This window comes from Pongo abelii, chromosome 8 (genome assembly GCF_028885655.2).
Source record: "Pongo abelii isolate AG06213 chromosome 8, NHGRI_mPonAbe1-v2.0_pri, whole genome shotgun sequence".
NCBI lineage: Eukaryota > Metazoa > Chordata > Mammalia > Primates > Hominidae > Pongo > Pongo abelii.
Genome location: NC_071993.2, coordinates 125,671,544 through 125,691,893, shown reverse-complemented (window position 1 = coordinate 125,691,893; position 20,350 = coordinate 125,671,544). Strand labels below are relative to the sequence as shown.

Genomic DNA, 20,350 nt, shown 5'->3' with positions numbered 1-20,350 from the left:
GTTCTGCACGTGTATCCCAGAACTTAAAGTATAATTACAAAAACAAAAAACAAAATGGAAGAGATTACAAGCAATACCACAGAAATACAAAAGATCATTCAAGGCTACTATGAACACCTTTACACACATTAACTAGAAAATATAGAGGAAATGGATAAATTCCTGGAAATATACAACCTTTGTAGATTAAACAGGAAGAAATAGAAACTCTGAACAGACCAATAACAAGCAGTGAGATTGAAATAATTAAAATGTTACCAACAAAAAGTCCAGGACCAGATGGATTCACAGCTGAATTCTATCAGGCATTCAAAGAAGAATTGGTACCAATCCTATTGACACTATTCCATGAGATAGAGAAAGAGGGAATCCTCCCTAAATCATTCTATGAAGCCAACATCACCCTAATACCAAAACCAGGAAAGGATATAACAAAAAAAGAAAACCACAGACTAATATCTGTATCACAGATGCAAAAATCCTCAACAAAATACTAACTGAATCCAACAGCATATCAAAAGGATAATCTACCGTGATTAAGTGGGTTTCATAACAAGGGTGCAGGGATGATTCAACATCTGCAAGTCAATAAATGTGATACACCATATAAACAGAATTAAAAAGAAAAATCACATGATCTCAATAGATGCAGAAAAAACATTTGACAAAATCCAGCATCCCTTTATGATTGAAACTGTTAGCAAAATTGGCATAAAAGGGACATAGCTTAAGGTAATAAAAGCCATCTATGACAAACCCACAGCCAACATTATACTGAATAAAGAAAAGTTGAAAGCATTCCCACTGAGAACTGGAACAAGACAAGGATGCTCACTTTCAGCACTTCTATTCAACACAGTACTGGAAGTCCTAGCCAGAACAAGCAGACAAGAGAAAGAAAGGGCATCCAAGTGGGTAAAGACAAAGTCAAACTGTTTCTGTTTGCTGATGACATGATTGTATACTTAGAAAACCCTAAAGACTCATCCAAAAAGCTCCTAAAACTGATAAATGAATTCTGCCCAATTTCAGAATACAAAATTAATGTACACAAATCAGTAGCTGTGTTTTACACCAACAGTGACCAAGCTGAGAATCAAATCAAGAACTCAACCCTTTTTACAATAGCTGCAAGAAAATAAAATATCGAGAAATATACTTAACCAAGGAGGTAAAAGACCTCTATAGGGAAAACAACAAAACATTGCTGAAAGAAATTGACACATGATGTTGTTCCATTGACACAAACAAATGGACACACATCCTATGCTCGTGAACGGGTAGAGTTAATATTGTGAAAATAGCCATACTGCCAAAAACATTCTACAAATTCAATGCAAATTCTCAAAATAGCACCATCATTCTTCACAGAACTAGAAAAAACAATCCTAATTGCATATGCAACCAAAAAAGAGTCCACACAGTCAAAGCAAGACTAAGCAAAAAGAACACATCTGGAGGCATCACATTAGCTGACTTCGAACTATACTATTAGGCCATAATCACCAAAACAGCATGGTATTGGTATAAAAATGGGCATAGAGGCCAATGGAACAGAATAGAGAACTCAGATATAAAGCTAAATACTTACAGTCAACTGATCTTCAACCAAACAAATAAAAACAAAGTGGGGGAAAGGACACCCTATTCTACAAATGGTGCTGGGATAATTGGCAAGCCACATGTAGAAGAATGAAACTGGATCCTCGTCTCTCACCTTATACAAAAAGCAACTCAAGATGGATCAAAGACTTAAATCTAAGACCTGAAACCGTAAAAATTCTAAAACATCAGAAAACCCCTTCTATTCTAAAAAATAAATAAAAAAGCAGTTGTTAATGGTCAGGGGCACATCCCTCCCACTTTCATCGGTTCCTACCCCACAAGGGGAAAGTGAGATCTTCCAGTTAGGAGCAGTTTGGTGAGAAGAGTGGCTAGAGCTGGAATAACTGTCTGCATGGCTGCACTGTGGTATCAGAGTGAAGAAAAGAAGTCAGGATAGTGTGGAGGGCACAGTTGCAAGTTGAGTCTTTCCATGAGACAATGTGGGGAGTATTCTCCCTACTAGGTTTAGATAGATCAATGTGCCAAAGTTAAAGAAAAAAAATCCAAATAATCAGCAGTTCAAACACTATTGAATTTCAAACTTCTCCCACCGAGATAGCTCAAACAGCAGTAACAATCTAGATCTTTCCAGGAAGTGAAGGTAGAGCCCCTGGCATTCCTCCTGAGAGCCCTGTGTTAGGCCCTAGAAGTATCTGCTGCTGCTGCAGTTGCTGCTGTTGCTCCATTTGCAACTTCTCAGTCTCAAAGACAAGGGGAAGAACTGGGATCATAAAGGAAGTGGTCCCAGTCCACAAGGCTGCCCTGGAAAACCTGTACATTTTTTGAGCCACAAAGAGGAAGAGATCAAATGTGGCTCCAGCCACGGACCGGACCCTCTCTGGAAACATCTCTGTCAGGCCCCATAGTCTCTCTGACAGGGTCTCCTCTAGCTCCTTGTCGTCATCCTCCTCCAGCTCCTCCTCAGTCTTCACCGCTTTGCCTTTCCAGAGCAACTCATCTGGGGACGTCTGGGGATGGGAGTTCCCCTGTGCCGACAGCAGCCACGGTGACAGCCATGTAGTCATGCAGTCTGTATTTTTAAAAGCCCCAAGGTAATTCTGATGTAGGCTGCAGCTTGAGAAGCAGAGCTTGAAGAGCATTCAGAATCTTGGCTTTGAGTCCCAGCTGGTGGGATGGAGGCTGTAAGCTCCTACTCTTTCCCGTGGTCCTCATTACAGCCCCTTCTTCTAGCCCCAGCAGCCTCCCTCTTGCCCCAGCTGCCCTGTGATCTCTGCTTGGACAGAGCTCTCTTGCCCAGACCAATTGCCCTGAGATGGTCCAAGAAGTAAGTGGTCAGTGAAGGCTGGCCCTGCCTCTGTCCCCACTGGGTCGCTTCTGCAACTGTTATCCTCCTAGCGGTTAGCCCCATGCAAAGTATGAACTGACACACTACTCAGTTGCTTTGAAAAGGATGCATCTCCCTGGCTATCGGCTTGTGACTGTCAGCTTTAGGTGACAGAAATCAGGCTTCAGTGACAGCATCTGCCAGAGCTTGGAAATTCAAGGTCCCCAGGGGAATGAAAGAAGAAGGAGAAGATGAAGACATTTAGACAAGCGTGGCTGCTGGCCCTCCCAGCAGTCAGGCCCTGCATCCACACTGACATCACCTGGGGAACTTCACAACACCTGGGCATCTGGATGGACCTCACCCCAGGCCAACAGAGAACCCCTGGAGTGGGGGCTTGAATGCTGACCATTTCTCAAGAGCTGGGGTGATGCAAATATGATTGCTTTAACTTAGCACTTCTCTAACTTGAAGGACAGTAGGGATCTCTGGGGATCTTGTTAAAATGCAGGGCCTGATTCAGTGGGTCTGGAGTGGAGACCACATTTCTGCATTCTAACAAAACTCACCAATTACTTTGCCAAATGACCATTTTTGTCTATGTAACCAGATTTCTTGTTTGATTTGGTAAGCACAATATTTAGATTATTAAAGGGAAATTCATGCTTGCTTAAGAAACTTTACTAGCAGAAAGTCAGTTGCCAGCAATTCATTTGACAATTTGAGTTTATGCTAACTTTTCATATAAGATATTTACGTGAAAGTTTACATGTAAGATATTTCAATTCAGCCGGCCAGCCCTTGAGGGGGAACGTGACTACATAGGTAGGTCTTTGGGTGAGGCCCCAACTGTCCCAGAACCTCCCAAATTCATCAGGCTCTGCCGTCACCTCTTTTACATTTGGAGGATCTGCTGCTAAAAGTGTTTGAAAACTAGATCTTTGTATCCAAATGGTGCATTTGACATTTGGGAAACGTGAGGCTCAGAGAAGTTAAGCACGTTGCCTGAGGTTGCACAGCCTAGGCCATCAGCCCAGAGAGATGCTGTACTCAGGCAGACCCAAGCCCATGGCTCAGCAGCCCCTGATGCCCCAGGCTCACCTTCCTGGTGGTGGGATTGCACAGCTGACAACCCAGAGGGTGCCCAGACTGAAGGCAGTGCCTGGAGGAGTTTGGAGTCAGCACCCTCAATTCCCCCCTACAACCCTAGTTCCATGGACTGTCTCCCTCTGAGGCTTCCCTGGTCCCATCTCCCTCCTTCTTAGCAGTGGCAACAAAGACTACTTATTTAATCTTAGGTTCACTGAGGGCTTTAGAGGCCAGAGAACAGATGCCTGTGCCTGCCAGTCATCTTCCACCTTGTTCTGGAAAGGGGCAATCCTCCTGTGGCCATGAATGACCATTGTGTTGGAACCAAGGTAGCAGCAACATCATCAAAGCTGCAGTGAAGGCAGCAGCTAATACCAGGTATGAGCAACTCAGCCCTCACCTGGAGGACAAACATGCACTCCTGTAAGGCTGGACTGTCCCTACCTTGTCCTGGGGGAAGCCACCTTAGCAGGGGCAGGAAGTATCCTTCAGTGGGGAAGGAAAGAGAAGGGAAGAGGTATGGGGATGAAACGCCTATCCCAGAGCCCATTTGCAGTAACTGACTGGTGAGACTCAAACACTGCCCCAGAAACCAGGGGGAGGATTAGCTCTGCAGCCTTCCCGAGCACCTGTAGATCCCCAGTGCTACTTGTGACCTATTAGACCTGTCTATTATAGAGCTTGAGGGTAGGACATGCCTTCAGAAGTTCATCTGCCCGAGCTTCTGCCTTTAGGTGGGCTGCTGACTTTCATGTTCATTGCACAGATGAGGCAACTGAACCCTAAGAGGTGAGTCAGTGGAGGAAGAAAGCCCTGAACCTGGCCCCCTGCCTTCTGATTCAGGGATGGACTGTGTCCCCAGGTGTCTTTCCCATATGACCTTTCCTCCCTTCCTCTGGTCTCCCAGTGGGGAACAGGCTGGACAGGACAGGTGTCAAGGGCTAAACAAAGCCAGGGAAATTGGAGTGGAAATGACCAGGAACCTTCTGTGGGGGATTTCGAGGACAGAGCAACTTCTGGGGTATGGGGCTGAACTCAGGCCTGCAGGGTTGGAGAGCTCCTGCTGAGGACATTTAGCTGAGGGCTCCCAGCAGCCTTGGGGGTGAGCAGGGGCAGGCATGATCCGAGCCCAGCTGTGGGAGGCTGGGAACCTTTCAGGTGGGCACTCTGTCTTGGCATGAGGCCTCAAGGGATGCACAAAGACCAGTACCAGACAAGACTAGCTGATGCTGCTGTGCCCTCTGAGTGTTTACAGTGTGGGTGGGGACTCCTCCCTGCCATGACCATTGACCCAATCTGTTGCGGGAAGTCAGGGACCCTGAACGGAGGGACTGGCTGAAGCCATGGCAGAAGAATGTGGATTGTGAAGATTTCATGGACATTTATTAGTTCCCCAAATTAATACTTTTATGATTTCTTACGCCTGTCTTTACTGCAATCTCTAAACATAAATTGTGAAGATTTCATGGACACTTATCACTTCCCCAATCAATACCCTTGTGATTTCCTATGCCTGTCTTTACTCTCTTAATCCTGTCATCTCGTAAGCTGAGGAAGATGTATGTCACCTCAGGACCCTGTGATGATTGCGTTAACTCCACAAATTGTAGAGCATGTGTGTTTGAACAATATGAAATCTGGGCACCTTGAAAAAAGAACAGGATAACAGCAATGTTCAGGGAACAAGAGAGATAACCTTAAACTCTGACCACCGCTGAGCCAGGCAGAACAGAGCCATATTTCTCTTATTTCAAAAGCAAATGGGAGAAATATCGCTGAATTCTTTTTCTCAGCAAGGAACATCCCTAAGAGAATGCGCCCCTGAGGGTAGGCCTCTAAAATGGCCCCCTTGGGTGTGGCCGTCTTCTGTGGTCGAAACTGTAGGGATGAAATAAGCCCCAGTCTCCCATAGCACTCCCAGGAAATTCCCACCTAATAAATTTTGGTCAGACCGGTTGCTCTCAAACCCTGTCTCCTGATAAGATGTTATCAATGACAATGGTGCCTGAAACTTCATTAGCAATTTTAATGTCGCCCCAGTCCTGTGGTCCTGTGATCTCGCCCTGCCTCCATTTGCCTTGTGATATTCTATTACCTGGTGAAGCACATGATCTCTGTGACTACACCCTATTCGTACACTCCCTCCCCTTTTCAAAATCACTAATAAAAACTTGCTGGTTTCACGGCTCGGGGGGCATCACTGAACCCACCGACATGTGATGTCTCCCCCGGATGCCCAGCTTTAAAATTTCTCTCCTTTATACTCTGTCCCTTTATTTCTCAACCTGGCTGATGCTTAGGGAAAATAGAAAAGAACCTATGTGACTATCGGGGGCAGGTTCCCTGATACCAATCAAAACATCAGATGCAGGTGGTACCAGAGCAGTGTCCAGCTGCAGGTCCTGCACGTTCCCACTCCAGTGGGATGCCTCTACCTTTGCCCTTTGGGGTCTTTGACACTCTACCCTTCTGTTGAGGCATGAGTATGGTGCTCAGGAGTAGGTGCACTGGGGTCCAAGTTCACCTCCACCACTTCCTAGCTGGGCAATTCACTGACAGCAGCATCTGAAGAACCAGGAATGGCCAGGCTCAGTCTCCAAAGGTCCTGCGAGGCAGAACCCACATCCCTGACAGTTCTGTAGGCAAAGAAATGGAGATGCTGGAGAAGGAGAGTAAATTTCTGGATCTGATGTAAATAGTTTTCCTAGTGCTGTAACCTCCATAAATTGATATTATTGTGCACCCTGATCAATTTTGAGGATACGTATTGACATCGTCCCCATTTCACCAATAAAGGATTCATTTGAAAAAAAAAAGAAATGGAGGTACTTTCATGTTCCCCCATCCCTAACCTGGGACATCTCGCTTTTCTCATGTGTGGAACAGGCATAGCATTAGGACCTACCACTCAGAGATAAACTGAGCATTTGGTGAGATGGTCCACAGAAAGGATGCAGTCTGATGAAGCCCTGCTGTTCTGTAAGTGATTCTTTGTCATTGTCATTGTCTTTGGGATGAGGAGGAATGGGAGATCTTAGAGGAAGCATCGCTGGGGGAGGGAAAAAGAGCTGAGGAGAAGAGGTCCAGCTGCCCACCCCCAAGACCTACAGGGAGGAAGAAACAGAGGCAGGTCATCAGTTTCCAGTTGGAAAGTGGTTAGGGCCAGCTGCAAGGATGAGGGACTCTGTTGGGGTCAGGAGAGGGTTGCCCAGCGGGGTGGCAGGTGATCTGTCTCAAGGTTTTCCAACCAGCCCTGCCCGCCTGTCTCCAAAACCCCCTTATTTTATAGAGACCCCTGTAGGTTTCCTGTACCCAGCCAGGGCCAGGTACAAGCACCAGGACTGTGAAAGCACATGGTCTGAACAGCTCAGCAGACCTGCCTCAGCATGTGGCTGATTTTTGTCAACAGCTCTAGTCATTGGAGCTGTGCCTTTTTCATCCTTTAATTGGAAGTGGGATTTTTCTATTTCTGAAAGGACTGGGCTGGGGAGGAAGGTTGCAGCGCGGACAGCACCCAGCCAGCCTGAGCAGCAGTGAAAATGTTTTCTCTGTCCTAATTTGAAAAACCAACTGAAAAACAGACCTCCCGGCTGACTCAGGGCCATTATCACTAATTACATTCATGAGGCACTAACCTCTGCCTAGAAAAGTTCCGATGGCAGCAACTCGAGAGCAAGCTACACACTGAGGGAGGGAGAGAAGCGGTCTTGCTGCAGACCTGCTTGTGTCTCAGAGGCTACAGTTTTCTGGGAGGGGGCACGGGCTCAGGGGAAGGAAGCCCCTGACCACACTGCAAGGAGGCGCTGTGAGACAGGGGTCTTATCCCAGGGTTGGGGGAACATGACGATGTCTTCATCTCTGCAGAGCATCAGGGATGTGGATTCTGCTTCGTAGGATCTTTGGAGACTGAGCCTTCCTACTCTTGGTTCTCAGGATGCTGCTCTCATGAAGTTTCTTTTCTTCGCTTTTCGAGATAGGATCTCACTGTCACCCAGGCTGGAGTGCAGTGGTGTGATTTTGGCTCACTGCAGCCTCAACCTCTAAAGCTCAAGCAATCCTTTCACCTCAGCCTCCCAAGTAGCTGGGACTACAGGTGCATGCCATCATGCCTGGCTAATTTTTTGGTAATTTTTGTAGAGACAGGGTTTTGCCATGTTGCCCAGGCTCGTCTGGAACTCCTTGGCTCAAGTGATCCATCTGCCTCGGCCTCCTAAAATGCTGGGATTACAGGCGTGAACCACTGTGCCCGGCCCTCAGGAAGTTTCTGTTCTAAGGCAGAACACATTGATTTGGACACACATTAAAAGTCTCAATTTCAGAAACATTTAGTATAAGCTGAATGTAGTTGTTAAAAATAACAAGGTAGCACTTATATGAAAGAACCCAAAAAGATATCTACCATATTCTACTAGGTGAAAAAGCAGTTTATTAAATAGTGTGTAGAGTATGTGTTGATCAGTTCCAGCTGCTGTACCCAAGACTGGGTAGCTTAAACAGATATTTATTTTCTCATAGTTCTGAGGTTGGGAAGTCCAAGATCAAGGTGCCAAAGGGTTGTTTCTGGTGAGCGCTCTCTTTCTGGCTTGCAAACAGCCACCTTCTTGCTCTGTGTTCACATGGCCTTTTCCATGTGTGCAAAGTGAGACTGCTGGTGTCTCTTTTCTTACAGAGGCACCCATTTTACAGGATTAGGGCTCTATTCAATGATCTTATGACCTCATTTAACCTGAATTGTCTTCCTAATTACCTCCTTAAAGGTCCTATCTTCAAATACAGTCACATTGGTGGTTACAGCTTCAACATATGAATTTGAAAGGGAAGGGGGAAAGGACAGTTTGGTCCATAACAGAGTATGATCTTGTTTGGGTAAAAAGGTATATATATGTGTAACAGATTTGTTGTAATTGTTGCTTTTTATAACAACTCTGTTTTCAGAAGGGTGACTCTGGTCAGATAGAGCCTGCTTTGTTCTGCTGATCCCTGGAGGGAGCTCCAGGTTGAGGGTGAAGCTGGAAGCATCACCTCTCCTTGCCTGATGGGGGGTGGGCTGGCTTGGAGCTGCCAGAGCAGTCTAGGAGTCAGGGAAGAGTGACCACAACATTGGCAGTGGGACCCCTATGTATTCAGGAAAGTCAAAATGCCTGAGAGGATTTCCTATGGACAGTGGCAAGACAGCTGAGTTCTATGCATGGGGAATTAGGGGGAGAAACAGACACAGCACATGGGGTACATGGTCCACAGCTGAGGGGACCAGGGATCAGAGGAGGCCCCTAGGAACCAGCAGGAACTGGGGACTGTGGTGGGCTGTGAATTGGCAGTCTTACCAACCGCATCTGGATCTCTGAGGGGCAAGGGGCCCCAGTATATATGAAGTATTTTAGTATTAGAAAAAGATCTAAGAGAAGGAAGGATCTAACAAGTGCTTTGATATGTGTGAGATGGTAGAGAGGATAGAAGAGACTGGAGTCAGAATTATTTCCTTCTTTGTAAGTTGATGTATTATCTGATTTTTTATGAGCATGCATTTCTTATATAATCATAAAAACAATGGCTGGGCGCGGTGGCTCATGCCTGTAATCCCAGCACTTTGGGAGGCTGAGGTGGGTGGATCACTTGAGGCCAGGAATTTGAGACAAGCCTAGTCAACATGACAAAACCCTGTCTCTACTAAAAATACAAAAATTAGCTGGGCATGGTGATGCATGCCTGTAGTCCCAGGGACTGAGTCACGAGACTCGCTTGTACCCAGGAGGCAGCAGTTGCAGTGAGCTGAGATCATGCCACTGCACTCCAGCCTGGGCAACAGAGTGAGGCTCTGTCTCAAAAACAAAAACAAAAAACAAAAAAACATAATGGCTCAATTTTCCTTTAATACGTCAAGTACATCAGCTGAATTTAGCAATTAGCTATTGCTACTATCTTCATGTTTCTGTAGCCCTAAAATTCAAATGTTGAAAGCCTAACCCCCAAGGTGATGGCATGTACAGGTGGGGCCTTTGGGAGGTGATTAGGTCATGAGGGTGGAGCCCTCATGAATGGCATGAATGCCCTGATCAAAGAGCTTGCTTGCTCCTTCTACCATGTGAGGACACAGAGAGAAGGTGCCATCTCTCACCCAGAAAGCAGACCCTCCCCAGACACTGAATCTGCAGGCAGCTTGATCTTGGGCTTCCTAGTCTCTAGGACTGTGAGAAATAAACTTGTTATTTATAAGCTGCCCAGTTTCTGGTATTTTATTATAGCAGTCTGAAAAAACCAAGATTGCTATTAAGTGTCCACTATGTGCTAGGCTCTGTTGTAGACACAGAGATAAACCAGACAGATGACCTTGCTTATGAGCTTAGATTCTAGTGGGAGAGGCAGACAGCAGGCAAGTGACTTCATGATATAATGCAACATAGAGACTAGTACTCTAAGGGAAAGAAAGCCGAGGAGCCGAATTGGGGAAGCAAGCAGAAACAGAATAGAGACCTGGGAGCTCCAGGTGGAGGGGAGAGCCAGGCAAAGTCCTGAGGCTGGGGTGGCAGATTGGGGAACAGCAGGGCCCTTGTGCAGCTGAAGCAGAGTGAGCAGAGGCAGAGTGGGTGCTCACTCACCAACCAGCTTCTCAGCCCTGGGGCCACAGTCCTCAGGGGGTCCCTGTGCAAAGGTGGCCCCTGCTGAGAGATGTTAGTGCTGTCTACCACAGGTTGGTGAGCTTGAACAACAGATGTTTATTTTCTCACAGTTCTGGAGTCTGGAGGTCTAAGATCAAGGTTTCCGGTGAGGGCTCATTTTCTGGCTTGCAGACTGCTGCCTTCTTACTGGGTGCTCATAGAACACTTCCTCATTGTGTGTGTGTGTGTGTGTGTGTGTGTGTGTTGAGCAAGTGAGACAGAAATTTGGATCTCTTGGTGTCTTTTCTTACAAGGAAACAAATCCTATCAGATAAGGGCCCTACCCTTATGCTTTTATTTTAATTACTCCCTTAGAGGTGCCATCTCCAAATATGACCATGCTGGGGGGTTAGCGCTTCAATATATGAATTGGAAGGATTCTATTGTAATCTCCTATAATAGGAGCAAACCCTAGACCAGAGCCTTGGGCTCCAACCAGCTCCTCCATCAATAAATTGGGTCATTTGGGTAAAGTGAATCAGTTTTCCCTCCTATAGTCTGGGGGAGATTGTACCTATGCCTCCATCTTCCAGGGTTGTTGCAAAGACAAAGAGGATGGCCATGAAACTGTGAGACAGCCTTGTAGGCTGTGAGGTGCCCCACAGTGAGAGGCCTCATTATAAGAAAGAAGGATTAGTAACAGTACTATGGAATCCTTGGGTCAGGAGAGGGTATTTACAGAGGGGCCTAGAGCTCAAGGTTTCAGGTACATCTGCACAGACCAGGGGCACATCTGCACAGACCAGGGGCACAAACACAAATGCCTAGAAGGCTGGGCTGGTCCCATCAGTCAGGGGGGTGGGCGTGAGTAGGATTAGAGGTTGCTATGGGGACAAGGGACCCTGGAGTTGGCCAGGGAAGTCCATGTTTTCTAAGTTTTGAAATTATCAGGACAAGTTTAAAATTAAACTTGTTCTTCTAGCAGCCAATTAAAGAACTTAAAACACCAGCAAACCAAAGCAAGCCCAAGTTAGCCCACAGCCCAGCAGTTTCTGACCTAGGCTGTTGGCATTGTTGGTGGGATGGGTGGGGGGAATGAGCTTGGGAAGGATGAAGGGTCTGGAGAGAGATGGGGTGGGGTGGATCTGGTTGGGTGCTCCTGGCGTCTAGCAGGTGGAGGCCCCAGATGCTGCTAAACATACTACAATGCACAGGACACCCCACCACAAAAAAAGTTAGCCAGCCCAAAATATCAATAGTGCTGAGGGTAGGAAACCCTGGCATATGTTGGGCTGGATGATTCTTGCTTGTTCTGATTGCGCTGTGTATTGCAGGGCGCATGCCCACACCACCCTGCCCCTAAACATACATATGTCTTTAACTCAGAGCTAGTCGATAAGAGATTGTCTCTTAATATCTAGCCTGGTGCCACCTCTTCATCTGAAACACATTCAGGCCAGTTCCAAGCTGCCTGCTCTTGCTTCAGAAGGCTACTCTTGGATGGAAGAGTCTTGCCACAAGTCTTGCTGCCTTCCTGTTCCCCCTGCTGTTTATTCCTAGTCTTCCTGAGGGAAAAGTGCAGCTGAAATATTGGCTGTTATCACGGTGAAAAGATTAGCATGGGATTGTAGCTGAAATGTTTTAGCCCAGTGTGATCAACTGGGCTCTTCAGGAGAGAAACAAGCTCATGTCATCTGTGCTGAATGCTCCCCATTTGGAACTCAGTTTCCTGTCCCCCGTCCCCTCCCCACTTGCCACCAGGATGGACAGAGGGAGCCTTTTCTCTCTGCAGAGAGCAGAAAGGCAGATGCATGCAGGCGTGTCTCAGGTGCAGGGTCCTTAACAGCTTCCAGGACTACTTCTCCATGAACCAGGACTCTCAGGAGTGTGTCTGCCATTTATTATTTGATTAGTCTCTCCAAGGGCATCTTAATTCTTCCTTCCCAGGCACGTACTCCAGCCAGATGGTTTGAGAAATTACGTCTCTGGGCTTGCTATAATAAGGCAATCACTTGAGCAGCATCCCATAGCACAGCACCAAGTCCTGAGCTTTGTCATGGCCTTAATTTCCATCTGGGGTGAGAAAGCACGGAAATTTTGAAAAGCTGCAGTTTTCAGATGACCTGTGTACAGAGATAAAACTCAGGAGGAGGCCTTGACTCTGCGGGTGATGTTTGTCCTGTTCGCCCTTCTTAGGTCTTCGGAGATTTAGGAATGGTGAGTGGGACAAGCATGGGCTTTGGGGCCCAAGGAACGAAGCTGGAATCCCAGTTCTGTACTAAGTGTGTATCCCTAGGAAAATTATTTAATCTCTCTGGGACTCAGTTTCCTTATCGGTAAAATGGGTGGGATTATAACCATCCTTAAAGTTTGGTGGACATTTGCTCTTTGTTGGCTGCTCATCAACTCTTCTTCCTTTTTAACAGTTCCTTGATTTCCTTTTGGGGAATTACCTTCTCCACTGTGTACAATCCCAGAGGGACTTGTAGAGGGTGGGTCAATCAGAGTGGATCCAGGGACACCCCAAGAATGACCCGTGCTCCTCATTCTGACAGGCAGACCCTGGCAAGACTCCTGAGAGATGTTATTCCTTAGAACTTGGGATCTGCCCAGCTTCCAGGTCCTCTTCTGATCCATTTTTCCAGTCTTCTTGTCACTTCCGTGAGCCTAACCAATAACCTTCTGATAGACTCCTTTCTGTTTACATTCTCCAGGGTTAGTTTCTCTTGCTTGCAACCAAGGAGCCCCAAGTCACCCACAGGCTTGTTGGGAGACAGCAGAGAGTGAATCTGTTGTGTGAGTGTGTGTCTGCCTCAGAGCCTGGTATACATGGGCATTCATCCAATGGGATTTTCTCCCAGTCTCTGCCCAGGAGATCAGAGTTTATGAAAGTAGAGGAGATAGCCTGAGATAAGCAACCAGGACAACGTCAGGCTCACCAGAAAGAGTAGAGGCTCTGTCTCCTGTGAGGACTCTACTTCCCTGCTTTGGTTCACCTGTTCTCCTTGGAGAGAACAACTGCCTTGTTCTCTGGGATCCTTTTCTTATTGCCCTCTGACTCCTTAGGGTGAGGGGGAAAAGTTCAGAGGAGGGATTGGAGGGGACCACTAATCCTGAGAGTGGAGGCAGCCAGGCTCTGGTGGAGGGTACCTGTCCACTTCCCTGCCAGTCTGCTGAGCCTGTCTACCTGCCCTCCAGAGCAGCAGAGCTGGGATGTTTTTAGATTGCATCTCCAAATGCAGACATGAGCTGCTTGAAGCCCCATCAATTTGCCTAAACCTTGGCCCTGGCAAATCCTGCCTCTCCCACTAGACAACAATCATAGCATCCAAACAGGTCAGTGAGAAACTAATGTGCATTGAGTGGCATTAAATGTGCAAAACCACTTCCGAATCACCCACTCTCTTTTCTTAAAACAATCTATTTTGTGAGAAATTAAATTGCATGGAAAAGTACTTGTCTTAGTCTGTTTAGTGTTGCAATAATAGAATATCTGAGGCTGGGCCATTTATAAAGAAAAGGGGTTTCTTTGGCTCATGGTTCTGCAGGCCATACAAGCAGCATGGCACTGGCATCGGTTCAGCTTCTGATAAGAGCCTCAGGCTGCTTCCACTCATGGAAGAAGGTGAAGGGAAGTGGGCATGTGCAGAGCTCACGTGGCAAGAGGGGAAGCAAGAGAGCGAGAGGGGAAGTACCATGCTCTTTTCAACAACCAGCTCTTGTGGAAACGAATGAGTGAGAACTCACTCATTATCTCAAGGGCAGCACTAAGCCATTCATGAGGGATCCACCCCCCGACCCAAACACCTTCCATTAGGCCCCACCTTCAACACTGGGGATCAAATTTCAGCATGAGCTTTTGGGGGAGCAAAAATCTAAACAACCAACCAAAGTACAAAAAGAATATAACCAAGACGTTGTCACCTCTTAAATTAATAGCTGTTAACATCCTATTTTCTTCCATACTTAAATAAATAAGCATTAACAATGGAGGTACAGTCCTGTTAAGCTAAGTTGACCAATCCCATTTCACTCCCCACAACCATCCCGAGTTAACCTGGAGCAGGAGGTTACTGTGGATGCTTCCAGTCTGCAATGAGCACACACATGCTCCCATGTCCTTGAGCAGGATTCATATGTGTTTTCAAAATTGACACAAATGGCTTTGTTCTAGACACATTTGTCATCTTGCTTTTCCCATCCAACATTGTTTTTGAAATCTGTGTTGACATATATGATCTGGACACACACATATACTTCCGTTTAACTGTGAAGTATTACATGCTGTGTTTCCACCACTTTACAATGACTGCTGGACATCCGGGTGGGAATTTCTCTCTAACTCTGATGGCTGTGCCTGTACCTGCCTCCCTGAGGCTGTGTGTGATTCTCTCAAAAGGAGACTGGGTGTGCATTTTCAGCTTTACCAGGTCCTGCCAAAGGGCCTGTTTCACTCCCTCCAGTGCGGCTCTCCCCTGCTGCCCCTGTACATCTTACAGGGGCCTCCTCTTCTCTGATGATGGGTGTGTGATGGTTTAATACTGTGTGTCAATTTCATCGGATTGAGGGATACAAAGCATTAATCTGGGGTGTGTCTGTATGGGTGTTGCCAAAAGAGATTAACATTTGAGTCAGTGGACTGGGGAAGGCAGATCCACTCTTAATCTGTTGGGCACAATCTAATCATCTTCCAGCAAATATAAAGCAGGCAGGAAAAAAAACATGGAAAGGAGAGATGGCCCTAGCCTCCCAGCCTACATCTTTCTCTTGTGCTGGATGCTTCCTGCCCTTGAACATCGGACTCCAAGTTCTTCAGTTTTGGGACTCAGACTAGCTCCCCTTGCTCCTCAGCTTGCAGACAGCCTATTTTGGGACCTTGTGATCATGTAGATTTATACTTAATAAACTCCCTTATATATATATATATGTGTGTGTGTGTGTGTGTGTGTGTGTATATATACATATATCTCCTATTAGTTCTGTCCCTCTAAGAGAGCCCTAATACAGGTGGCCACTCCCATCTTCCTGGTTTCTCTCCTTCCCTGCTCCTTTTCCTTTCATGCTTGCTTTACTGGCTTTTCTTCCTCCCCTCCTCCCCACTTGGGGCATTCACCCAGAGCTCTCCTCCAGCCTCTCCAGCTTTTGTTCATGGCAGGAGCCTCATGGTCCCAGAGTGAGGCAGGTGTAGCTGAGATGTGTCTCACCTGGCCAGCACAATGTTCTTGAATCATTCTGAATCTCCCTCAGGCGCCACGCCCACTGTCTTATACCAGCCACATTGGCACTCGTAGTAGAGATGGTAGGTGGGTTCACTCAGCATCCATTCCAACCCACTTCTAGGATACCCTCCTCTCTGGTAGAGGCTGGGAAGCTAAGATCTGCCTGTCCCAAGCTTCTTGCAGGAATGGCTCTTGATGGGATTCAGATTTATCAATCAAATGCATTTGCTTGGGACTTGAATTCAGAACTAAGTGGGGAGGTTTGCAGCACCTGTTTTCTGTGCTGTATTCCAACAGGCACAACATGACTCGAGCCAACAGCCCTAGGAGCAGCTTCCTGAACCCTGGCCACCAGAGGTGGAGACCTCCAGCCAGTGGCTACTTGGTACATCCTCAGCTTTTTGATTATAGCAAAAGTGGCAATTCCCTTCCCTTGGCGGAGCAGTTCTGTGATGTTTTTTGGGAATCTCCTCTCAGCTTACAGACTATTTATTCCTCCATCCCTTCCAATGCCCCTGTAAGTACCCAATTCCCTGACTTAAATTCACTTCTTCTTAAACTAGCTACGGTGAGCTGCAATTGAAACCTGACCAATAGAGTCCCTGATGGAGTGGAGTATTTTATTCCTGATCCCTGATTTATTCCCTTCCTTCCTCTGAGAGCATATTCTGACTTCAATTTCATTTACTCAATTATTGAATCATCCACAGATATGATTAAGCCTCTACTAGAGGCTTATCACTGGGCTGAACAGGGGGGAAATGATGATGACATAAGATGGTACCAACCAGCGACCCTATTTCAGTCTTTGGAAACACCACCCTCCCCGTCTTCTAAACTAGAAACCACACAACCATACATAAGCCTCTTTTTACCTGCCCGCCGCCCATCTGCATGGCAGCTCTAAGTTCTGGCATCATTGTGAGCCCCGAGGCCCCACCATATCCAAGCATATCTCTGTGTAGACAAAATGACAGACAAGCTGTAAGGAAGGAGGTTGTTACTGAGAAGGTCACCTGTGTTTTTGAAGTTTCCAAAGGGCAGCATTAGCATTAGCCTCACCAGTGCAATGTATTTGGGAGCCCAGAGATTTGGGTTTATGAGAACTGAAAATCACCACTTCTTCCCAAGACAAAGTGCCTCATCAACTTGGCTGACAGAAACAGCTGCTTTCACAACAGCCAAACTGGAATCACATCTGGGAAGGTTTTAACCAAACAGACAATTTGTTTTTGTATAAAAGAATGTGCTAAACATTGAGATCTGTCATGCACCAAGAGGGAGTGGAAAAAACAACCCATGAATATCTTTTAATGGAATGACTCAGGGCAGCTGCAGGGACATACATACTTTTCCTTTTTTAGAGTTGGTAAGGAGCTTATGAATTATTTAATATAGACTTCAAGAGAAGGAATATTGCCAGAGATAAAGAGGGACCTTTCGTAGTGATGAAAAGGGCCAATTCATCAGAAGACATAACATTCCTAATTGCACAGGCACCTAGTAACAGAGTTTCAAAATATAAGAAGCAAAAATTGACCACACTAAAGGTAGAAGCAGACAGATCTGTCATAGGGAATCTGTCATAGGGAATCTTATTACCTTGCTGTCAGTAATTGGTAGCACAAGGGATCTCTGATAGACCAAGGATCTGGAAGATCTGAACAGCGCTATGGACCCACTTGGCCCAGTTGACACTTACAGACCCTCCACTCAGTGACAGCAGGACACATCCATTTCCCATGCAAATGGAACATTCACTAAGATAGACCATGTGCTGGACCACAAAATAAATCTCAAATTTCCAAAGGTTAAAATCATATAAAGTATGTTCCCAAACCAAAATGGAATTACACTTTAAATTAAAAAATATCTAGAAAATCCCCCAAATATTTGGGAATCAAGCAATACAATTTTAAACAATCCATTGGTCTAAGAAGAAATCACAAGGGAAATCAAAAAGTATCCCAAACTGAATAATAGTGTTTCCTTTCACCTTCAGAAGTAGAATGACCAACTGTCCCTGTCTGCCCAGGGCCATGCCAGTTTTGTTACTCTAAGTCCCTTGTCCTGAGAAACTTCTCAGTTCTGGGCAAACCTCAATGGTTGGTCACCCTATGAAATGTTTTGGTTTGGACTCTAAGTTGTATGGTGTAGGACCTAGGTATAGGACTTCTTTTTATGGGGTCAGCATCTGTGGTATAATGAAAAGATGTGGGCTCCAATCCAAGCTTTGCCATTTATTAACTGTGTCGCCTTGGGCAAGTTACTTCATCTATCTGGACCCCAGCTGTGCCACCTTCCAAACAGGGGCTAATGTTATCTACCTTGCAAGGTTCCTCCCCCCTCCCCAAGATGGAATCTCACTCTCCTTCCCAGGCTGGCATGCAGTGGTATGATCTTGGCTAACTACAACCTCTGCCTCCTGGGACCAAGTGATTCTCCTGCCTCAGCCTTCTGAGAAGCTGGGATTATAGGCGTGTGCCACCATGCCCCGCTAATTTTTGTATTTTAGGCAGAGATGGGGTTTTTCCATGTTGGCCAGGCTGGTCTTGAACTCCTGACCTCAGGTGACTCATCTGCCTCAGCCTCCCAAAGTGCTAGGATTACAGGCATGAGCCATCATGCCCGGTCAAGTTTGTTTGTTTTTGTCTTTTTAAAGATGGAGTCTCACTCTGTCACCCAGGCTGGAGTGCAGTGGCGTGATCTCAGCTTACTGCAAACTCCACCTCCCAGGTTCAAGCGATTTTCCTGCCTCAGCCTCCCAAGTAGCTGGGATTATAGGTGCCTGCCACCACGCCCAATTAATTTTTGTATTTCTAGTAGAGATGGCTGGTCTCGAACTCCTGACCTCAGGTAATTTGCCTCCCTTGGCCTCCCAAAGTGTTGGGATTACAGGCATGAGCCAACGTGCCTGGCCCCTTGCAGTTTTTTTTTTTTTTTTTTTTTTTAAACGAATGATGTGATCAGACTGCCTGGCACAAAAGTGCTTAATAAACAATATCTATGATAATGATGATATCAGCTTGTTTAAAACAGATGTTTTGCTTATTCAGCTACAAGACAGGAAAGGGTCTTGGAAATGGGTCATTCCAAAAGCCCATTTAACCTTCTCATCATCATAAAAATAGCTCATATTCACAGAGAGTTTGCCATGAGTGCTCACTGTGCTAATGGCTTTTTGTGCATTTAAGAGGAAACTAAGTCTCAGAGAAGGGCAGTGATTTCCCCATAGTCACACAACAAGTCAGAAGTAGATGTGGCATCAGCTTCCAGGTCTCTTTAGTTCAAGGATCTTTCCACAGTATTTTGTTGCAGGGGGTGGGGGAGAGTCTCCTCCTAGTTTTGGAGGGGCATCAGAAAGCAGAGAACCAAGGGGGTTGGGCAGGTCCCAGTAGCCCCTTCCTTTCCAAGTTTCGCCTGCTGCATGTTTGGAAATGGGACCAGGCTGCCCAGCCACTCCCAAAGCCAAACCCTGGGGAGGCCCAGGAGTGGGATGGTGGTGGGGGCTACACTGGTCACAGTGCTGCTGTCACCAGCAGGAGGCGCTCTTCCTGATCCATTGCAGCTGACTGATAAGCTCTGAGCCTGCTCCCCTCTTAGTGGCCCTGTGGCTCAGAGATTCCTTCTTGCTATAGCCAGGGGGAGGGCACAGGGCCCCACTGACCTCCAGCTGGGTCTTTTGTGACTTCCTTTCTCCCTTCCATCTGGGATTTTGCATGGGGTTGAGATGGAGCAGTTCCCCACTCGCCCCCCAAGAAGCCGTCGAGCCCCCAAGCACGGAATTAAAGGAACATCTTGAGTTCCGTCTAGAGAAATTCCAGGCACCTACCTAGCTTGCTCTGAGAAGTAAATAAGCAACTTGATAGGCAAGAAGGTAATAGTAGCTTAGAACAATAGCCAAGGAAGCTGAAATCACAGGTTGTTTGGTTCCTTATAGAAACCAAAGGCAACATCTTAATATATGTCCCTGAGTCATTTCTCAGAAACCTGGACCCCCACCAGACTGGCTCGCAGACCTCAGATAAAAGGGAACTGAGGACTGACCTCAGACCACTGTTCGTTCTTCTAAATTTCTTCCTGAGGTGTCTAGAGGAAGTCACACCCAGGAGTCGGAGCTAACATTTTCTGCTAACCTCCAGTTTTTATTTTGTTATTATTTTTTGAGATGGAGGCTTGCTCCATAGCCCAGGCTAGAGTGCAGTGGCACGATCTCGGTTCACTGCAACCTCTGCCTCCGAGGTTCAAGCAATTCTCCTGCCTCAGCCTCCCAAGTAGTGGGACTACAGGCATGTGCCACCACACCTGGCTAATTTTTGTGTTTTTAGTAGAGACGGGGTTTTGCCGTGTTGACCAGGCTGGTCTCAAACTCCTGACCTCAAGTGATCTGCCTGCCTCAGCCTCCCAAAGTGCTGGGATTACAGGCGTGAGCCACCATGGCCAGCCTGATCCCCCTGTTTTTAAATAAAGCTTCTCTTCCTTAACCAATTGCAAATCAGAAAATCTTTGAATCTACCTATTAACGTGTAAGCCGCCATGTCAAGATATCTTACCCT

General features: G+C 46.5%; 1 pseudogene; it reads right to left on the bottom strand.

Moving 5' to 3' along the window:
* Positions 1-2,123: 2,123 nt before the first annotated feature.
* Positions 2,124-2,622, bottom strand: LOC100454462 (mitochondrial import receptor subunit TOM22 homolog; annotated as a pseudogene).
* Positions 2,623-20,350: the final 17,728 nt, after the last annotated feature.